The sequence below is a fragment of the Camelus ferus genome, chromosome 22 (genome assembly GCF_009834535.1).
Source record: "Camelus ferus isolate YT-003-E chromosome 22, BCGSAC_Cfer_1.0, whole genome shotgun sequence".
NCBI lineage: Eukaryota > Metazoa > Chordata > Mammalia > Artiodactyla > Camelidae > Camelus > Camelus ferus.
Genome location: NC_045717.1, coordinates 12,834,742 through 12,856,654, shown reverse-complemented (window position 1 = coordinate 12,856,654; position 21,913 = coordinate 12,834,742). Strand labels below are relative to the sequence as shown.

General features: G+C 37.1%; 1 long non-coding RNA gene across 1 annotated transcript in view; it reads left to right on the top strand.

Moving 5' to 3' along the window:
• Window positions 1-2,022: 2,022 nt before the first annotated feature.
• The window catches only part of LOC116659005, a 63,698-nt gene continuing 43,807 nt past the window's right edge, over window positions 2,023-21,913 (top strand). Inside the window, exons 1-2 of the long non-coding RNA XR_004314263.1 lie at window positions 2,023-2,227; window positions 3,254-3,323. This is a non-coding gene — a long non-coding RNA (uncharacterized LOC116659005). The remainder of the gene's footprint in view (window positions 2,228-3,253; window positions 3,324-21,913) is intronic.

Here is a 21,913-nt window from a genome sequence, read left to right as displayed (position 1 = left end):
GAGTTGGTAGAACCTGCAGAAGTTGACATAATAATTTTGGAAGAACTTGTGCCAGCCTTCCAATCTTCAGGTGGGAAAGAGGCCAAACAAGAAAAGAATTGAGCCAGTACTGTGGAATGGTTTGCATTCTTTCAACTACAAGAGTAAGTGCAGCCAAGACCTCAACAAGAATTTGATTAACAAGAATGATTTACTCTTGGCACAGCTAGGCTAGGCATACCTCATTCTTGATTGGCCTGACAAAGGACACTGCCTCATGGAGACAACAATGTAGTGAAAACACAAGCAGGTTAAATAAACAGTCTGGGTGCAGATACATCTTGATCTGTCTTTAGGAAAGGTCTGGAGAAGAATTTAGAATGCAGGTGAAGAGTGAGATCATGAAGAGAAAATAGGACTTACGTATACAAGTACTAACCTGAGCCTGCACACCGGAGGAACATTCCTAGCATTGATCAATTACTGCTTTTCTCGCCGCCTTGGCTGAAGTCCATATGGGGCATTAAATCATGCAGCTGTTTTTCCAAGTTGTCTCACCCAGTCTACTCTTGGATTGGAGCTTAGGAAACAGAAGCTCAAGATGGGGAGAAGTCTGATGTATTTGCTTTCTGTGTTGGGACAAGGTTTCAAGCAAATGGAACATTGCCTCTGGCATCACATCTAAGAGCTGGATCTACCCATAGAAAGCACATTGGTTAGGAAACCAAGACCAAAGTCTTCACATAGATGATTCTGTGTAAGTCCTCACATCAATTGTACCATGTATAAATTATGATTGCCATTTTATTGATGAATTAACAAAGCTTTAGAGAAGTTAGGTGACTTGTTCACAGTCCCAGTAACTGGATTAGCAGCATAAGCTTCATATACTTCAGACCTGATGTAAAAGTCAACAATGAAGAAATAGCCAGCAATAAGCAAATGTCTTAAGAGACTGTGCCTGGTTTCTAAAGGAGTCAAATTAACTTTTATCACAAGTAGGGAAGGGGTAAGAGAGGACTGAGGTAGGTTGTCAGGTTATTTGGCTTAGATAGGAGTTCTGGCATTAAAGACAGAGTGACTGAAGACTGACAGAAATTCAAGGGAGAAATTCTTGGCTGCACTAGAGGAACAGACCTGTCAGGGCAAATAGGGATCAGTGGCTTCCAGGCAGCTGGCTGGAGAATACAAAGAGATCATACCTGTAAAATCCTACATGTTAGCCGTGGTCTCATCCAGCATCACAGCCCCCTCCCTGTTAAAGATGTCCAGCTAATGTACATGTAAATGAGACTGGAGCATCAGTTCCACAAATCTAGCTCCCGATGAATTAACCCCTTTTCCCTTCCACAGTACATTGTGCTTAAGCCCAAGGGTCCATTAACTGAACACATGAACGGAGCTTCACAGCCCACAAAATCTGCTCCACATGCTGTGCCCAGATGCTCAGTGTTCTTCTCCTGTGCCCCCGTGCACAGTCCTCCTGGCACTGAAAATCATCATCTCCCTCAAGCCTTCCTGTCAGAGAACAGCCCCAAGTGAAATGCTGCAGATCAGTGAGCTGGTAAACCAGCTACGGAAACAGGGCGATACAGCCCACCAGACCTTGGGGAGTAGCCCGCTTTGAAGATGTGAGAATGAGAGAGACACATCTGAAGTAGAACCCAGAGAAAGCATGTGTGGCATGCAGGCAAGTGCAGGTGTCCTTTGTAAATGACAAGAATATTCCACGTTTGAGTCTGACCTCAGAAACAGACTTCAAACCGAGTTTCAGTAAAAAGGCTATAAATAATAGTCATAAGATACAATAGAGCCAACAATTATTGAGGACTTACGTGCCTGGCACTGAGCTAAGTGTATGACATGGTACCATTTAATCCCTTAGGATCACCCTAATAGTAATAGGTTGGTCTTATTTTTAATCTCACTTTACAGAAGAGGAAAGAGGCACAGTGAAACACTCTCCCCAAGGTTACAGCACTGGTTTTGCAGCCAGATTCACATGCAGATTCGTAGAGTCCCAAAGTCTTTGTTCTTCAAACACAAGACCACATTGCTTCACAACGAAGGCCAGAAGCTAACACAGAGGAAATGCGTCTAAAGGAAGCAACACTTCTCAATGTCGACTCTATGCTGGGTGCTCTATCCAGAAAAATTGTTCCCCATAGTAAGGGTATTCTAGTGTCAGCAAGGCCTGTCGAGGACATGGTGGGTCTCAGCTCGTGAGGGTCTGAATAACTTCTCTCAGGTAAGAGTACCTGGAGGCAGGATCTGATTCTGATAGTTTAATAAGGACTAAATTTATCTAGAGACAAAGCGTTAATCAGAAAGATGGAATGGGAAATGTTCTGTATAAGAATTGACAGCTGCTGCTTGAAGGGAGAAATCAGAGGGATTGTGTATAATCCCCCGTGGGTTTTCACATAAACCACTGGGCTAAAAGTGCGCCTGGAACAGATTGAATAAAGAAAAGCATCTTGGATTTTGGAAACCACTAAACAGTGGGAGTGGGATGGGTAGGCTCACTTGCAACATCAATACATGGCAATATTTATGTTATTCAATAGTAGAACGTTATTCTTTCACTTTTTATAAAAGAAATACAATTGACCTTTGGGAAGTCTGATGACAGGAAAACAAGTATAAACGGATGGTTGGCCTTATCAAGTTTAAATATTTGAAAAGGTATAATTCGTGTAAATGTTTAGGCTTTTTTTTTTTCTCCCCATTGTGCAAGGGCAAAACCTGCCTAGGCTGGTATTTACTTTTCTAATTAGAAAAGCTTGAGTGATGTGAACAATTAAGATAATACAATACCTTTACAAGATAATTAATCTTTTCTTTGTGATTCATCCTATCACATCCCAAGCTGATAATGTTATTTACCTCCCAGTTAAGGATATGTTAGAATGTAATTGGAGCCATTTGCTTTGGCTATCAGAGGAGAAAAGATCATGCAATTTGCATCTCATATATCTAGAAATTAAAACTGAAGGACTGACCACTTCACACCGTAGAAGTTCCTGAAATGAACCCTGCTGAGCTCAATTTGTTGTGGCGGCTAAATGAATCCTCTATCCAATTTAAATGCATGATGGAACTCCTATTAGAACATTGCACTGTAATAATTGACAACATAATGAAACTGCCAAAGACAAAATGCAAATACCTCTCTACTGACCCTTCAGAACCATACTCTGTACTTAGAAAGAAGCAAATACCATTGCCAGACAAGTACCATTACTCTTTATTCTACTTCCCCTCTACCCATCAGGGAATGCAGAGACATTCTTTTGGATACCCATTCCTTTAGAGAATCAAACAGCTGAAATTCAACAGCAAAGGTAGGTTGCAGAATTTGGAATATTATATTGATTCAACTAGCCATAAGATTTGAAAATAACTACTACTGTCTTCTATCACTATCACTTTATAAAAGAAATGTATTTTTAGAACTAAAAAATTTAGAAGACTTATTTCCCTAGGGTAACAATTTTATAGAATAATTTAGCTTCATTAAACAGACAGACAGAACTGATATTTTTAGTTTTTTGGGTTTGTGTCTAATCTTTGAAAACTTGATTAGGCACCAGTACTGATATTTGGAAATGACTAATCTACGTTTATTGACTTAAAAAAATTAACCTCTCAATCCATTTATAATTTGGCCTCTAACCCTTTTAGGATGTATACTAGTAACATCTTCGGTTGCTGATTCATTGGTCATGTGTCTTTTTTTATCTGACTGGAGCTTTTATCAGCATTTCTCACAGGTGACCTCTTCTTCCATCTAGAAAAACCTCTGCCTTTTTTTTTTTTTTTTTTTGAAAAAAAAAAATTTTTTTTTTGAAGTATAGTCAGTTACAATGTGTCAATGTCTGGTGTACAGCATAATGTTTCAGTCATACATAAACATACGTATGTTCATTTTCATATTCTTTTTCGTTATAGATTACTACAAGATACTGAATATATAGTTCCCTGTGCTATACAGTAGAGACTTGTTTATCTATTTTATACATAAGTAGTTAATATTTGACAGTATTCCACACACAATAGCGTGTGTCTTCTCTGAAGTCATTTTTTTCTAATTCCCTTCTGCAGTTTCCTCTTCCTTTACAATTGAAAGGTGGTTGTTTTTCAGAGTTCTCCCTTAATTTCCCTTTCCTTTCTTACTCTGCACACTCATCCTGGATAACTGTTTTCATTCCCGAGGCTTTAAGTAATCACAGGTCTTGACATCTGGGCCAGACCTCACTTCTGAATATCCTATACATGTCTCTGACCATTAGGTACTCCTACTTGAATGCCCCTTATCAAATCCCAGAGTGAACTTATGATGTCTCCCTGTCCTTTTGTGATCCCCGACTCTGTAAGTAGAATTACTGTTCCCATTGTGCAAGTCACAAACCTGAATATCATTTGACTCAGTTATCAAGGCCTGTTATTTCTGCCTCTTGAGTCAGGCCCCCATTACCTTGACTTGGATTCCTTCTATAGCTAAGTGTCCCCACTGCCATTTTCATCAAACCATCCTCTGCACTGTAACCAGAACCTGTTGTAAGCACATACCTGATTATGCCACTCACTGCTGATGCTCCAGTGGCTCCCCCACTGTCCTTGGGGTAAGGTCTGGATTCCTTGACCTGGCGCTCATGAGCTGCTCCTTGCCTACAGCTGCAGCTAATTCTTCTACAATTTCTTTTACCCCTCCTTTTACCTGCCTTCAACATTAGAGAATATTCAGCAATGTTTCATATACATACGTGATTATAATCAATGAAATGGATTTTATTTCTCCTCACTGAAATAGTTTTAGAGACCGAAGATTAGTATTATGTAAAATTATAATGGTGCAGTGAAATACAGTGGTCAAAAGCCTGGGCTTTGAAATCACAAATCTGGGTTTAAATCCTGACTTTTCTGAATTATATATCTGTCCTATCAGTCATATTAGTGAACTAGTTCAAGCCTCAATTTCCTCTTAGGTAAAATGGGGAGAATATGACTACCTGGTGTTCTTAGAGTGGCTATTTGAAGCACATGAGATAATGCTAAGTAAACGTTTAATAAAATCAGTCCCCTAGCGTTGTAGTTTTGTTTTATTAGTTATGTGTAAAGCAATTAAATTACTTTTTCTAACAGTCTCTATAATTCTTATTCAACCGCATCTCTCCTCACATACAAAAGTAAGCCTTTTCTATTTTTATCTGTCTTGCCAATCTCAGAACCCAGACAGGCAGTATTCATCCACCCTCTCTGGGCTGTTCTCCCAGCTAGAACTTACTCTCCCCCCTCTCCAACTTGCTGATGGAAATTCCGCTTATCTTCTCATTTAGGTTAGTTTAGGTTCCTCCTTCTCCACGAAGCCTTCTCCGATGTCTATTATTCATCTGGATTTTTCCTTTCCTCAGAGTTCCTCTGATAATTGTCTTAATTCTTCAATCACTTCATGTACTTTAAAAAATCAAGCCGCGTCCCCTCTCTCAGCAGCCTCTTGGTGCCTGGCAGAGTGTACATTTGCTTTGAATTTCTAAGCAGATTCTTCAATGCATTAGCCTTTTCCTGTCCCCCACCCTCTTTGGCAGTAGTTTTAACTACTATTTCTAGATCTTTATTTTAAATGTTACTTGTTTATGTTGATACTGAAATTTCTTCTTTCAGCACAAAAAGTGAGAAATGGCCCATTTAAGTTTGCTGGGTTTCTGTTTCTTATAATTGAAAATCTAGATTCTATAGTTTGCCCCAAAGCAAAAATTGCACACTGCTTCCTGAATCTTAACCTTTTTGGGTGTCTTCTAGATTGGTGATGACTTTTCATTTTCACATTTTTAGTCTGCCTGGAACAGTTTTACCGGTGTCACTCTTGCTCACCAGAGGTGGATTTTTATTACCTTACAAGGATGACAAATGCAGGTCTGCAGCATAAAATAATTTTATTAAACACATTAAATGCTCAGCATCTCTCCTCTGCACCACTTGTTATGGTGGACAGATAGATACCTTTACCAAGGAAAAATGGAAGTGAGGGCTGTTGAGGTGATGGAATGTGAAATTTTTTTCTGAACTGTTTTCTCTTAAAATTCTAGCTTTAGATAGTAAATCACATCTCCCCTGTGTTAGGCAGGCCTCCCTTTACATTCTCTCTTTCTGTACAAGTCAGACAACATCAGTGTCTTATTTCTCTCCCTAAATGTTCTCATCCTCTTATTCACTGTTAAAACTTTCTCTCTAGAAAAATTGGCTTTATGGTGGCATTCTGCTTTGCATCAAAACCAGAAATCTAATCAAGGGTGGAACTTAAAAATCACGCATATATTCACTTGAATATAGACAATTCTCTCTTGCCTTTTGCCAGGACTGTTTATGGCTGGTTTCAAAGAGGATTTGGAACATCTCACGCTACAGACTAGAAAGCATTTTTCATTTTCTGCCTCCTTCCTTTATGTGGAAAGAATTGATGTCTTTGAAGATTAAAAAGGGAGACGTGCCATTTTGGTGTGGGTTTTCTGTAGTTCTAGGTTTTGCACTATGTCCAAAATGACAAGGAGTTGTTTTAAGCTTCCCTGAAATACTTTGGAGGGGTGTGTGTGTGTGTGTAGGAGAGTTCTTTTGGAGTAAGGGAGCAGCCAGGGCTCTACTTTCTACCCAAAAATAGGCAAAGCAATTTAAGTTTTACTCTGTCATTTATTGATTCCCTCTTAAGTTTGTCAAAGAGATGAGCTCTGTAGCAAATGGTTAAAAAAGCTCAAAATAGGAATAATTTCAGTTGATCTAAACAGTAGGGGAGGTGTGATATGTGACTGAGCATACTTTTGATACCAGTTCCCTAAAAGGATATTTTGAATCTTCCAGACTGAACTACTTAAAATGTGAACCGAGTCTGTTATTCCTGTGGGCATCACCTCTGCAGTTGGTTTAGTGATTACTCTGTCACTTCTTTTTTAATTTCTATCCTTTAATGAGGACATGCAAGTGTGCCTATGGAATTTTCCTATTAATGTCAGAGTGATTTAAGAATGGACCATAGTGTAAGAGAAAAAAAAAATCTCTCTTCACATTCAGTTTTCTGTTTAATTCTGTAGCTAGTGACAGAGCTGAGAGCCACTTGATAGGGAGATTCAGCTTCTCCTCCAGGCGTTTCCTCTGGGGCCTCTGGGATCGAACTAAGCGCAGCTATCTATAAATCAGCTTGTCCGTTTCTGGGCCACCCAGCCTAATTGGAAGCACTGACTCTAGGCCATTTCACCCTGGTGTGGGAATGATGAAGTCAGGGCTTCTAATAATTGCATCTGATTACTGTCTCCAGTTTGAAGATAGAGGATGAAGCAAAGTGAATGAGCATCTCCATCCCGTGTGGGGTTATTTGGGGGCAGTCGTCACGGAGGAAGGGATCTTTGGTTTGGTTTGAGATTGCTCCTTATTTTCTTTTAAACAAAACAGGTGAAAAGAAATACTTGATTTTCAGAGTAGGAAATCATACTTACACATCTTTGTTACAGGGTCCCTTGTCCAGGACCTGCAGAACTGATGGTCTTCAGGCCATCAACATGCCCTTATGCTTGTCACAGAGGAGGGTTAGCCGATCTTATATTGATAAATACAAGAAGAAGATCTCAGATGAATTATTGTGTTCAACACAGATGACAGCAATGCTCAAGTAAATGTGTTCCACTTGTGTTAAGATACTCTTTAATATTCCAAGTGGAAAACAACAAAGAAACAATAAAGTTGGGCTTGGGTGGCAGTCTGATCCTTTTATGCAATGTTAAGAGTATCCTATTGGCAAAGAGTGAATTGTATTTAAACAGTAATTGCAGACAAATGACATGTAAATCAATATGTGAAAAGGCATCAAGCTGCATACATTATTGATATTCTATCATGTTCTTCTCTGGATTAATGCTCGAAAAAAATATGATTTACAGTGTGGTTTTAATGAGTAACAATCTTTTGGATGACAGAGTTTGATAGAAGTTAAAAAGATTTAATTCCAGTGGTACGGAACAACTTTAAGAGTGTGACTATGAAGTAAACATGAGACTGAACATGTTTTCCAGGAACGATAAAGGTGCATGTGTAAGAAGTTTGTAAATATTATGTTATTTTGGAAATAATTATTAATTCATTGTACAAAGGGATGCATCTTTTAGTATGAAAAAGAGACCACTTTATTTTTAAAGGTGACTTTAAAATGCAAAGCACAGCAGGTGCTGAGACAACTGAAGAGACTTAGACTGGATGCTCGCAGTCTGCGCCAGGGTGAGGACAATTATAACAGAGGAGCAGCTGTTCGTTCTGCATGTCAGTGGAATACAGTGTGGAATCTGATGTGATCTGAACCCGTAAACCAATTTATGAAACTCTTAGTGTGATGAATTCTCTTGTCCTATCAGGCACAAAAGCTGAGCTTTATACTAATTTGGCCATGGTGGTAGAATGTAATATTGAGTCCAGAGGAAGAAACTGAACCATGCTTGAACACCAGAGATTAGCAGAAATTTTGTGAAGTCCTCAGTCATTAAATTTCTGTATTTGAATAATTCCTACCATGATCTTAATGTCGAGAACATCCTAGCTGACATCTGGGTTGAGTTGAATTAAAATGCGTTGATACTTCACCCTATTAAGAATTACAGACAGAAAAGTGTTTCTCTCTTGCAATGTAAAAACTAAATTTTACCTATTTAAGGTTTACAAATGAATATTCTACATAAAGCTATATGGTCTATATACAGAAGAGTACAAGGTGATGATTAATACAGATTTATCATCATTTTGGTTACTCATACCTGCTTGATCTGGTAATTACACGTAAAAATACTAAGTCTGATTACTGGGCTCAAGGGAAAAACAGACTAGAGCTGAAATCAGTTTAAATTTCTTCATAATTCTGTAAAGTGATAAACTGATTTTGTAATCACATACCCTCAGGGGATCTTCATTACATTTACAATGACATAATATATATTTTTCCTTAAGTCAATTTTTAATGTTTCTAGATGTGTGCAGTATAATTTCATTATATTAACAGTAAGAGGAAAAAGAAAGCTATAATTAATGAAAGATTTTCATAATAGCATAATAAATAAAAGTGAGTATCCTTTTAAATCAGACATAAGACAAAGATGTCTTCAAATCAACTACTGGGTATCCTAGAAATTGCAATAAGGTAAGAAAAAGAATACATGTAAGTAAGAAACTGAAAAAGGAGAGACAAAGCAGTTTTTATTTGTAGCTTATATGATAATCCATTTGTTGACCCTAAGAGAATTTTTAGATAAAATATTAGCATTGGAGAGTTCAAAGTTACAAGATCTGAGATATATGTATACACACACAAAAGTCACCAGGGTTCCTATCTATCAGCAATAATCAATTAGAAAATAGTAAGATTCTACTAGTAAAAAAAGTAAAATGTCTGAAGGAATGCATCTAACAAAATATGTAAAAGAACCTTATGTAGCAAATTATAAAGCACTTTGGGAACATACAAGTAAGATTCTTTAAGTCAATAATTAAATTTAAAGTGGTTTCAGTCAAAAATCATAATTAGGTTTTTCACAACATGTATGTATAAAGTTCACATGAAAGAACACAAGATAGAGTAGAGGTGTATCTCCCTATTTGTGCCATTAAATACAGCTAAAGGCTTGCAAATGATATATTTGAAAAAAAAATTTTAAAACTCTGAAAAGGAGAGAACATAGTTAGAAGGGACTTACTCAACTACATCATTCTTTTTACAAATAATAATTGATACCTTTCCTAACTGAATATCACTAAAATGGATTAGCTTCTACACCTAGTAATTATCTCCTGGAAAAGTGTGAGAAAGGACTCATTCCCACGAGCTTATTTTCCTTTGTACAAATAATTTAATCAGAATATAGTCAGGGAAAGAAAATGTTCAAATACCAAAGTACCGAAGTTCTCCCCTAAATATTGTTTATTGGGTCTGTAAGCTACATAAAATAGGCTGAACCCTAGGCTTCTAACATTAATCCATTTTCATGATCTCCAGAAGGAGGAAGCTGTTTTCAGGGCCCCTGAACAGTTGAGAGGATGTGTTTTTGTAGATTGTGGGTCTGCTGATTTAGTGATGTCCTCTCAGGGATCTCAGTGAGTTGTGGAGCCCTGGGGAGCTGTCTCAACCTTGGATGTGCCATTAAACCATTCGGTCATGCACACACAGTAGTTGGAGTGAGTACTTAACTGCTTATAATGCAAATGCAATTCTAGTTATAAGTTTCACTAAAACCATTCCTGGATTTCATTTTAAATAACAAATATATTTACAAATACACCATTACCCCTTTGAAAAGAACGAATAAACCACACAGACTTCCCATTCAGCTTCTTGTCCTCTGGCTCATCCTTGAATCAGCATTTTCCACGGGACTTGTACCATTTAAGGAAAGGATTTTCTCTTCCTCCATTTCTTTCCTATCTTGTGTCCTTCCTCCTTTCCTTCCTTTTCCGCTTATCTCCCTTGCCTCTTCCTCCCCTTCTTCTTCCCCTTTTCCCTTCTCTATCCTCCCCTTTTTCCTTTCTTCCTTCCATTCCTTTCTTTTATTCTTTCTTTTTTTAAACCAAGTGTATCAGTTTGCTCTTACACTGGTACTCTCTCTCAGGTCATTCACCATTATTTTAATGAGACTACTTATTTCTGGCAAAACAAATATATATATTTAAATTTATAGATAATACAATTCCACTATTCTTGCTAGAACCTCAACTTTAGTGAGATTTATTCTTTCATGTCATTACATATTTACAGACTTAGGGGAACAAATCTGCAGGCAACCTATTATTACTGGATGTTTCCAACTACCAGAAGCTTATTTTCTTTAAGGTTATTTGGAACAAGTTGATTCTAGAGGGTCTTCCTGCTGCCTCTGGAGTCTTCCTATGCACCTCCCCCTAGTAAATAGGAAATAAATGTATGGATTCACTTAGATACAAACTATAGTTTTACCAGGGATAGACAAAGATGTTTAAAATCAGTGTGTTTCTTTTCTTTTACTTCTGTAGAGCAGCTGTAGGGACACAATCTGGTTAGTTGAGAAAACTACATAAGGCATTTGGAAAAACTGTAGTATTAAAAAAAAATTTATAGGGAAGACAAGATGTGACTTTATAAATGACCCTGAGTGGCACACTGGTGATTCTGCTCTCTTAATGCCGCACAGCTTTTGCTTGACCTGGGGCTGGAGGAGCAGCTGTACAGATGGTAGACAAGGATTTCGCTTTGTTGACATTTTTCATTGTAAACACTACTTCCTTCAGGGCTTTTTAAAGTTTACACCTGAAATTTCTATTAATGGTAGACATGGATTTTGCTTTGTCTACATTTTTCATCGTGAACACTGCTTCGTTCAAGACTTTTAAAATTTTATACCTAAAATTCCTACTAAAAAAATTATTTCCTATAAATTATTTTTACTTTTAATGAATTTTATTTTCATGAAAGTTAATCAGTGTACTACATAATAAATTGTTTGAAGCTAAGTATTACTAGTTTGGTTTCTTGTAGAATGGTGAGTTTGATACCCCAAGGAACATATAAGAATGCTGGATAATCTGTAACAATCATACTGTGGATCTGGAAAGAAAGTAAGAAATACTCTGATACTAAAAATGAAGCAAAAGTAGAACCTAAGAGATCTATATATGACTCTGGCACATTAGAGGTGATTCATGAAGTGAATGAAAAGTTCACTTTTGAATGAAACATATAATTCTGATGTTTGAAGGGCAAGAACAGATGAAATAGAGATTACATCATTCTTTTAATATTCAAGTTAAATTTATACATGCTGTCTTTTCTCCTACACTTGCCTAATCTTACCCAGGGCCAAATTCTTATTTTCTTAAAATGCTGTCTTTTACGTATACTTTAGACAGACCTATTCAGGAAACATACCTGAAAATTGTTTTCTTCTCCTGAAGATACATGAAATCTAGTCTTTTCTCCTTGGCAGGTAACTCTTACTTGCATATATTGTTCTAAAATTCTTATTCTTAAGAGTTCAGTAAAACTCTTTACTGAACCAGCATAAAAGGCAGTGATTCCTACTCATTTCTGTGCTTCTCTGTACATTTATAATAACTTCTTTAAAAACAAAAACATCTTCCCTCAGAGAGTGCCGCATTTCACAAGGGAAGTGGGGTTTTTTTATTTTTTTTATGTTTTTATTGAAGTATAGTCAGTTTACAATGTTGTGTGAATTTCTGGTGTACAGTATAATCCTTCAGTCATATGGGAACATACATATGTTCACTTTCATATTCTGTTTCACCATAAGTTACTACAAGATATTGAATATAGTTCCCTGTGCTGTATAGTATAAACTTGTGTGTGTGTGGGTGTGTGGGGGTGTGTATATATATATATATAAATACCTACAAATCTCGAACTCCCAATTTATCCCTTCCCACCCTCCTAAGTTTGTTTTCTATGTCTGTGAGTCTGTTTCTGTTTTGTCAATAGGTTTGTTGGTTCTTTTTAAGATTCCACATGTGAGTGATATCATATGGTATTTTTCTTTCTCTTTCTGGCTTACTTCACTTAGAATGGCATTCTCCAGGTCCACCCATGTTGTTGCAAATGGTGTTATTTTATTCTTTTTTATGGCTGAGTAGTATTCCATTGTATAAATATATTACAGCTTCTTTATCTAGTCATCTGTCAGTGGACATTTAGGTTGTTTCCACGTCCTGGCTATTGTAAATAGTGCTGCTTTGAACACTGGGGTGCATGTATCTTTTTGAATTAGAGTTCCCTCTAGATATATGCCCAGGAGTGGGATTGCTGGATCATATAAGTCTATTTTTAGTCTTTTAAGGACTCTTCATACTGTTTTCCATAATGGCTGCACCAAACTACATTCCCACCAATGGTGTAGGAGGGTTCCCATTTCTCCACACTCTTTCCAGCATTTATCATTTGTGGACTTTTGAATTATGGCCATTCTGACCGGTGTGAAGTGACACCTCCTTGTAGTTTTGATTTGCATTTCTCTGATAATTAGCAATACTGAGCATTTTTTTATGTGCCTGTTGGCCATTTGTATGTCTTCATTGGAGAATTGCTTGTTTAGGTCTTCTGCCCATTATTGATTGGGTTTTTTGGTTTTTGTTACTAAGTTGTATGAACTGTTTATCTATTCTGGAAATTAAATCCTTGTCAGTTGTCTCTTTGGCAAATATTTTCTCCCATTCTGCAGGTGGTCTTTTTGGTTCGCTTATGGTTTCCTTTGCTGTGCAAAAGCGTGTAAGTTTAATTAGGTCCCATTTGTTTATTGTTGCTTTTATCTGTATTGCTTGGGTAGACTGCCCTAGGAGAACACTGCTGAGATTTTCTACAATGGGAATCAATTGTCTGATTAGCGAACAGTAGAGCCATGTCAAGTTCAATGGTAAAATCTTATTGGTACCAGATCATTAAGACTAGAACATTTGAATCTAGTCATGGCAGGTCTCCTTTGCCTATTTTCCATAAATACCATTCTGTTCAGTGAGTTCTGTGACTTAAGGTATACATTTTCATAAACTGAGGTGCTGTTTATGCTATGCCCCTTTTAACTGACAGTGAGCTATCTGGAAGTTAGAGGTTTTCAGTCAGTTTCTGAATTGCCAAAAGCTACAAGTCCCAGAAAGCAGCTAAATATAGTGGTAGAGATGATAACTTATCAGAGTGACTGAACATGTAGTATTCAAATCATTTCTCAATTATAATATATTTAAATGCAATCCTGTATCAACCAAAATGATGACAAATCATGGAGCTGTAATTTATAGTCACTAATTTAGAACCATACATTTAAGCTAATTCATTTACAGTAACAGTTCGACTTAAAATAATCTGCCACAAAAGGCAGATCAGTCAAATAATAACGTGCATAGGTTACTCCACAGAGGCATAAAGTATTGGTTCATTACTTATACAAACAGAATTTACAGAGATGGAAAAATGATTACTACTCAACAGAATTATTTTATTTCATTAGGTTAAGGTAGTATTAAACATAATTTCATAAGTAGTGATTTGCCAGATGCTTTCAAAGGAATAGTTGCTTCATTGCTTATCTTGAGCACTGATTTCTATGTCATTTTAAAAAAGGAGTGTAACTTTTGAAATAGGGCATATTGAAGAAATTTTAAAACATGTTTCATAACTACATAATTATTTTAATTAATTAACTTTACTTTCATCTTTTCTAGCTCATTTGAAAATTGTTAGGTTACTGTGAGGGTAATGTATAATCAAAATGCAACTCAAAAAGTCAAAATATGAAATAATTACTTGCCAGTTTGGGTTTTTGTTTCCCAATTCCATTATTGCATTAATCCTTTCTTTACAGAGATGTACCATTTGCTATAAAAAACTTTTTAAGTCAGTTTACTGCTAAAAGTATTTAAAATTTTAAGGACTCTCCTTTTTTTACTAAAGGAAAAGATTTAATTTATATAAGAATGCATGATCTTTAATATATGTATAAAGTTATTTAACTTTTAAGATAGGAATAATATTAGGTGAATAGTCTAGCTGTCCATGCAATTAGTATGTTTTCCACGTTCTTATACCTTACATACATTTTATTATAAAAAGTCGATGTTTAATGTTAATTTTTACTAGCAAGAGAAAATAGGAAAAATAGATTCATAAATAGTTTGGTCACTAGTCTTTTTGGAATAGATAACTGATTAAGAAGACTGTAACTGAGCACTTTATCTTTACAACTGTTGGGATGTACAAGAGGCACTTAGGGTGCTTGTGAAAAATGCTGAAATCTCTGCATCTCAGCTTACTTTCCAAAATGAAAAGCTCTTAATCAAAATAGGAGAAGCAACCAGGATGGAGGTTGGGGTAGCGAGACCTGAAAAATAATGACAAATTCTTGTACATATATTAACCCGTGGAGGAATATTAAATGGGGATTGGGTGGAGGCTCTGAAACACCATTATGAGACTGCCTACTTCTGATCCTGAGCTCTGCTCAGGTTAGGGATTCTCAGATCCTGAAAGGAAAAATGAAAGCTGTTACGGTGTCCCAGAAAGAAGAGAGAAAGTGTGGTGGGTGGTGGTGTCAGTCCTCAAGACCACTCTTGGTCTCAGCAGTTCATTTGAAGGACTCAAAAAGCTCAGAGAAGGGGGAGGGTAGAGCTCAAGTGGTAGAGCACGTGCTTAGCACGCACAAGGTCCTGGGTTCAATCCCCAGGACTTCTTTGAACATAAACAAATAAACCTAACTACCTCTTCCCAAGTAAATAATTTTTTTTTAAATAGGGGAAAAAAACCTCAGAGAAGCTGTTATAGTCAGATACATATAGTTTATAAAGTGAAAAGATACATTACAATCAGGAAAGGGAAAGGACACAGAGTGGAGTCCAGGAGAAGCGAGGCGCAAGCTTCCTGTTATCCTCTCCCAGAGGAATGGCACCAACGATGCATAGTTCCCCCAGGAACAGTGTGACACAACGTGCAAAGTATATTGGAGGTGAGCCTTGTAGGCATGCATCACCATGTGATGGACCTGAGTACCCAGTGTCCAGGCTTCCCAGAGGTCAAATCGACAGAACATGGGCCAAAGCCTCAGGCATTCACCGTAAGCCATACTGGCTGCATATGTGGCCTGGCCCCAGGCCTCAGGCATACAAGAACACTCTTCTCAGGCCAGATACCCCAAGCATTCAGAAGTTTTCTACCAAGAGCTAGTCAAGGATCAGTTCTTTATTTTGGAATATGCAGGATCTGAGTAACCAAGGCCTGCTGAGTTAATCCTTCACTGCACAGATGATGTCCGGAAGGGATAACCAGATTATAACAGAGCCTGCTAGGCTTTACCAAACATACTGAACATCCTGCAACTATTTTTCATGTGGCTGTAACCAATAAGCCGAACGACAAAGCATAACTACTTCTTCTTAATCGCTGCAAGGGAAATACTTTAAACTTGAAGTTTCATAAAAGGTCTTTCACTGTATTTTTTATTTGGAAAACAAAGGGGTATGTGAAATGCTCACAACTTGAGTGGCATTATGAAAAACATTAGTTTTTCTGATGCCTAAAACTTCTATGATGGTAGTTTTGACATATAACAATGAATGTCTCAGACCGGAATATTTACGATAGGAGACCAACAGCTAGATTAAGAGAGCTTTAAACTGAAATGATAAAGGGAGAATATATAATAGACCATAGGAACCTAAATCATTCTTCCTCCAGTTACCTGCCTGGCTAATTCCCTTAGCCCTTCAAATCTTTGCTCACATCTCACCTTCTTAATGATGTCTACCTTAACCAACAAGATAGTCTGAACCCAATGAAATTGCTGTTTTCATAAGTCAAAACAATTGTATATGGTTCAGTCTAGTACATGACTGCTACCTGAAAGAAACTCTCAACTCTTTGCTCCCCAGCATTCCCATTTCCTACTTGCCCTACACTCCTTTAATTATTTTTTCATTGTACTTGGCATCCATGTAAAATACTGTATAAGGAAAATTTACTATTATCTAATTCAACCTCTGCCACAAAGATACGTGGGCACAGAGATCTTTTTTCCTTTACTTTACAGATGTACTTGAAGAATTTAGAAAAGTGCCTGACACAAAGTTGCTAGATTACCACTTGTTGAAAATATGAATGAACAGATACTGTAGCTTAAAAAGTAATGAAGTGGGGCATTCAGTTCTCTGTTTAATAGAAGGAGACATTTGGAAACAATTCTTGATATTCTACACCAGAATGACCTCATTGCTTATAGCCAAACTTTATCGTCAGATAAAGGTTTTGGATCCCATCTTTAGCCCTAACTAGCATTGTAAACTTTGGGCATTCTCTTCCTAAGCATGTCTCTTAAGTCATAGTTTGCTCATTTTTTACTAGGAACAATAATACTCGAAGTGCTATTGTGTAAACATGACACTCTCCATTCTGTCTTACAGATTTGTTGAAAAAATAAGTAATAAGAGTCAAGGGAACATAACAGAGTATAGCAAGGAAGAGGAACTGAATAATATGAAGGGTGACTCAACAGAGATTCTGAATGTTCCCTACATATGGTAGAAATGTAATAAGATGAATATATAAACATTTTAGAAGAAGGACACATGAAAAATGCATTTAGAATAACAAAAACTCATCATTTTTAAGATGGAAGTGATCTGATTTAAGAGTAATTTTGGTATGACTCTGTGAGCTTCAAAGATCTAAGCCAGTGTTAGCTGTCACCATGACTTTCAGCTGGTCCATCACATCTGCTGTGGTAAGATTTCTTTTTGTTTTGTATCGTTTTCCTGCATCACACTTCTCTTTTAGAGAAGCTCTTTTAGGAGTATCTTAGTGGGATGCAAGGCTCACCTCCCAGATACATCCAGGGAATGGAGAAGATAGTTAGGCTTGAATAATTGCCCCCCCCCCCCCCAGGAGAATTTCTGAATCTTGAACAAGAGTCATATGACAGTTCTCTATATTCTTTCCCATTTTCCAGGCTTGGCTGCCAGCCTGCCACTGATGTGCCCCATTTCTCTCCAAATACCTCTACAATGTCTCCCCAAAATACTCTTTTTTTTTTTTGTCTTTTTTAAACACAGTTTCTATCATTTGCCACCAACAACCCTGACTGCCAGATATGATTAGTTGTAGATACAGAGTCCTAGACTGAGGAATCACCAGGATAAGGGGCTTAAAGTGATAAAATCAGACAAACCGATATAAATTAGACCCTATCTGGTTGCTATAGTTTAAGAACAACATTGCTTCTTGATTCAAATTACTACTACTCTGGACTTGAATTTCTGTCAATACAATTAAGTAAATAGTCAGAAAACTCTCCCACTATAAAATATGTAGGTGAAATATAACAACCAGGTTAAAATAAAACAATATCCTCTCAAATGCTGAGCTTATAAGAATGTCAGGAAACTTTCCAGTAACCCCCAAAAAAGAGCTCAAAAACTCTGGAGTAGTAAGCCACACTAACATTGTGATTTGCCTAGAGGTGTTTTGCAATTTTAGTAACTGAAAGGCTTGTCTTTTAAGGGACACTTAGAGATAGAAGACAAGGCTTTATTGGTGGGTTACAGAGGAAGTCCATGTAGGAGCTGGAATTGACAAAGCTGGGAATCGCAAATGGCCACAACCTAATGAAAGTGTGGAAAGAGAAAGAAAAAATTTCACCCAACTGCAAAGAGAGATAAGATAGCTTAGCTGTTTTGAATTGAGCTCTGGTTGGGGGCGGGGGGGGGGGGGAGAAATGCCTTCCCTAAAGATTTGTAGCCTTAGATATACCCTCCTGCTAATGCGTAGTTAAAATTTATTCTTCCTTTTTAGTCCTGGAAACTTCCAAATGAGTAATTAGCATAAATAAGTCTCAGAGTGGTAAAATGTGAGAGTACTTGGCAGAGGCAAAAATAAATTCTCTTTTGAGGGATGCTCTCAACTCAGGCTGCATAGAATTTCCATGGATTAAGTCTGGGCACTTTAGACTTTAAAAACATGCAAGACAACATGCCCTCATCAGCAAGAGTCAGCAGAAATACAAACAACAGTGTCAGGTAACAGAACTAGACAATGAGGAAATAAAACACAAATGCTCTTAATATGCTAAATTTTTAAATATCAAAAGAACAGCACCACTGTTACTAAAATGAACATTAGACATATTTGAGGAAAAAGGAGACTTGAAAAATGTAATAATTGAAATTAGAAATACAACGGATAGTTTCAGTGGCAGACTGGACAAAGTCGAAGATATGAACTAAAAGCCAATCTGAAGAAATAACTAGCAGTGCAATGAAAAATAGGAAAACGAAGAACAAAGAATGACAGGTACTAACATGTGTTTAATTAGAATTAAATGAGAATGCAAAAGAAAAACAGCAGAATGAAGAATGGGCAATTTGATGAAATCATGACTGTTATTTTTGCCTGTTTGTTGAATATCAAGCATCCACTGATGCAAAAATAACAGTAAGTCCTGAATAGGCAAACTAGAAGTAAATCCACAGTGAAGTCATTTGCTTCTCAGCCTGTTCTAAAGGTTCCCCATGATCTGCCTTCACAGCTAGCCAGTCATATTTCGTACTGGTGGTAACAACACACACCTAGTTCTTGCTACGAAAATCTGCTTCTTATTCAATATATATCATCGTTACTCTTTGCTATGAATGTGCTTCTTCTACTTTATGTGAAATTCTTTTTCTTCTCTACTCCTTTTCAAAATCATATTTATTCATCACTATCTCTTTCACACAGATCCTTCACTGATTATTCTAGTCACACTGATCTCTTTTTTCTGAACTTCTGTAACACTTACATCATGCAGCTCATTCATTTGTTTAGGGTATTTATTTAGAGTCTGCTATGAAATAGTTGGATACTAAGTCCAGTAATAAATTAGATAGAAACACTCCCTGTCCTTAGGAACATTAATATTCAGCCAAAATGACAGTAAAAATAATTAGAATACAGCGATAAAGTATAAACAACAAGGTGTGAAATGAACATACATTGTGATAGAGTTGGGGAGGTAATCAAATATATGGGTCACTGAAAGCTTCCTAGGGGGGTAATTCATATATGAGGATCAAGAAATTATCCAAGCTCAAGTATGGGGATCAGAGGAAAAACAGCAGAAGATTCAGGCAGCAGGACAAGCATGTTCCACAGGTTAGAGGCTTAAGAGTTGATGGAGTTCTAGGGACTGCGGGAGTTTACCATGGTTATAGCTAGTGTGGAGGGTAAGGCAGACAGTGGTGAGAGTTAAGTCTGGAGTGATGGGCTGCACAGGGTGCAGACTGAGGAAGGCACATAAGCCATGTTGAGAAATTTGAACTTGGCCCTAAAATCATTGAAGAATCATTGAAGGATGTGATCAGTGGAAGCTTAATTATTACATTTCTGTATCAGAAAGGTCACTTTCATTGCCACTGGGAAGGTGGACTGAAGGAGGAGAGACCGGTAAGGAGGCTGCTGTAATGCTTTAGACAAAAGCTGGCAGTAACTGACATTAACATGGTAGCAGTGGGGATAGCAAATACTGAACACATTTGCCAGACATTCAGAATAGTTGGATAACTTTTTTCTAATGGTTAGCTATGCATTTATTTTGTCTCCCCAGTCAAGTTATGAGACACTTAAGAGCACAGACCATGTCTTCTTTTTTATCTACCAAGACCTCCAAGTCATCAGTAGTGGAGGCTTTTAAATATTTGCTGACTGAATGAGTCTTTGGATAGAATGATTCAGTCACTGAGAATTTGTAAAGATAGCTGGCAGGAGATCCAAGATGAAATTCTCGGTAGTTTAGTTTTCAGAGTGGTACTAAAAATGGTACCGTGATGCAGAGTTCTCAAACATGACCTCCTTACAGTGGCCAGGGTAGTGAGCTATAAACCTGGTGATGAAGAATGAAGCAGTAGTTACGGCAGTAATCTTAGCTCTAGGGCAGGAAGTCAATGCCAGTGACAAATTGCCAATACATGACGATTTAAAATCCAGTAAGTGAAGTTAACAAAGTTGCTTTATAGTTCAGTGGACTCATGGGTAGAGCTGGAAGCCATTTTCATTCTGTATCATCAGACTGGCCTCTCATGAGCAATAGCAATAGCAATCTGGCAAGGAATCAGGATATCCCCTTTGAAAATAAATGGTAAGGGTGTATTCAGGTTATGTCTGTATGTTCAATGGAGCAAAAATTGGAAATGTATAAAGCTGATCATCCCTTTGAAAGGAAACAGCAGGGACTGAATGAAACTGAGTATTTTTTTAAGGACAGGAAATCTATCTCCTCATCCAAATAATTTCCTTCTTCAGTTTTGTGACTTGGTAAACATAGTCCCTGCTGAAATCAAATGACTATATTATTTATTGGCTTTTATTTGGATAATTGCTCACGATGAAAATAAGCACAGTGTATACTTTACTGAGTGTGAAATTTTAAATGGGAATTGAAAAATTTTCTTGTGACAGCTAACTTGTGAGGTCTTTTATAAACCCAAATATGAAGACCTTTCAACATTAAAAAGTGCTTTATTTTGTATAATATGTTGAATATTAAAATGTGCTTTTCTGGTATGATATGCTCATAAAGCAAGCTGGAGCTAAAGAATTGTATATATTGAGATAACAGACTAGACAGTGACATAACATTTCTCAAGAAACTTACCACAGCATTTCATAAAAATAGATAGTATTTATTGAGTACATACAAATCTACATTATGTATTAATCATGGAATTATTTCATGCTCATAACAAAATTATGTAAAAGGTGCTATTATTATTCACATTTTATAGATAAGGAACCAATGCTCAGAAGGTTCAGAAACTTGTTCAACAACCCTAGGATTCGAGTGGAGGTCTTAGAGTCCAGAATTGCTCCTTTTTACCACCACACTACTGACAATCATAGTTAGTGCCTCCCAGGAAAGGAATATAACTTTTATTTTTCACCAAGTTGGGTGCCAGTTACTGTGGTCCTCATTTTCCATGCAAAAAAAAAAAAAAAAAGATTATTGGACATCATTGCATGGTGTAATCTGTTATTATTACCAAAGGACTTTTATTCAGCTCTTAGGAATATTAGGTTTAGAGTTCAGAATTTAACCAGCAGTTGTGAACTTCACCCTCTTGTCCTGAAATTATTCCCCATGCTTTTCTGGGTTTGCTTGGCTTTCTCAATCCCCCAGCTGCACTAAGTACATCCACTAAAACGGATCACACCTGCAAATTTCCTTAGGAGCTTTCTGTGCAGCACACAATCACAATCTCTCCTTGCTTCTCAGACTGTAGAAATCCTTAACTTTCTCCCATGCTCACCTTTGCCATAAGCCTTTTTTACTTCTGTATGTGTTTTGACCGTCTCCAGATAAAGTCATTAACCTTTATTCTCCAATTTGCCTACTTTAAATATGTCATAATTCTG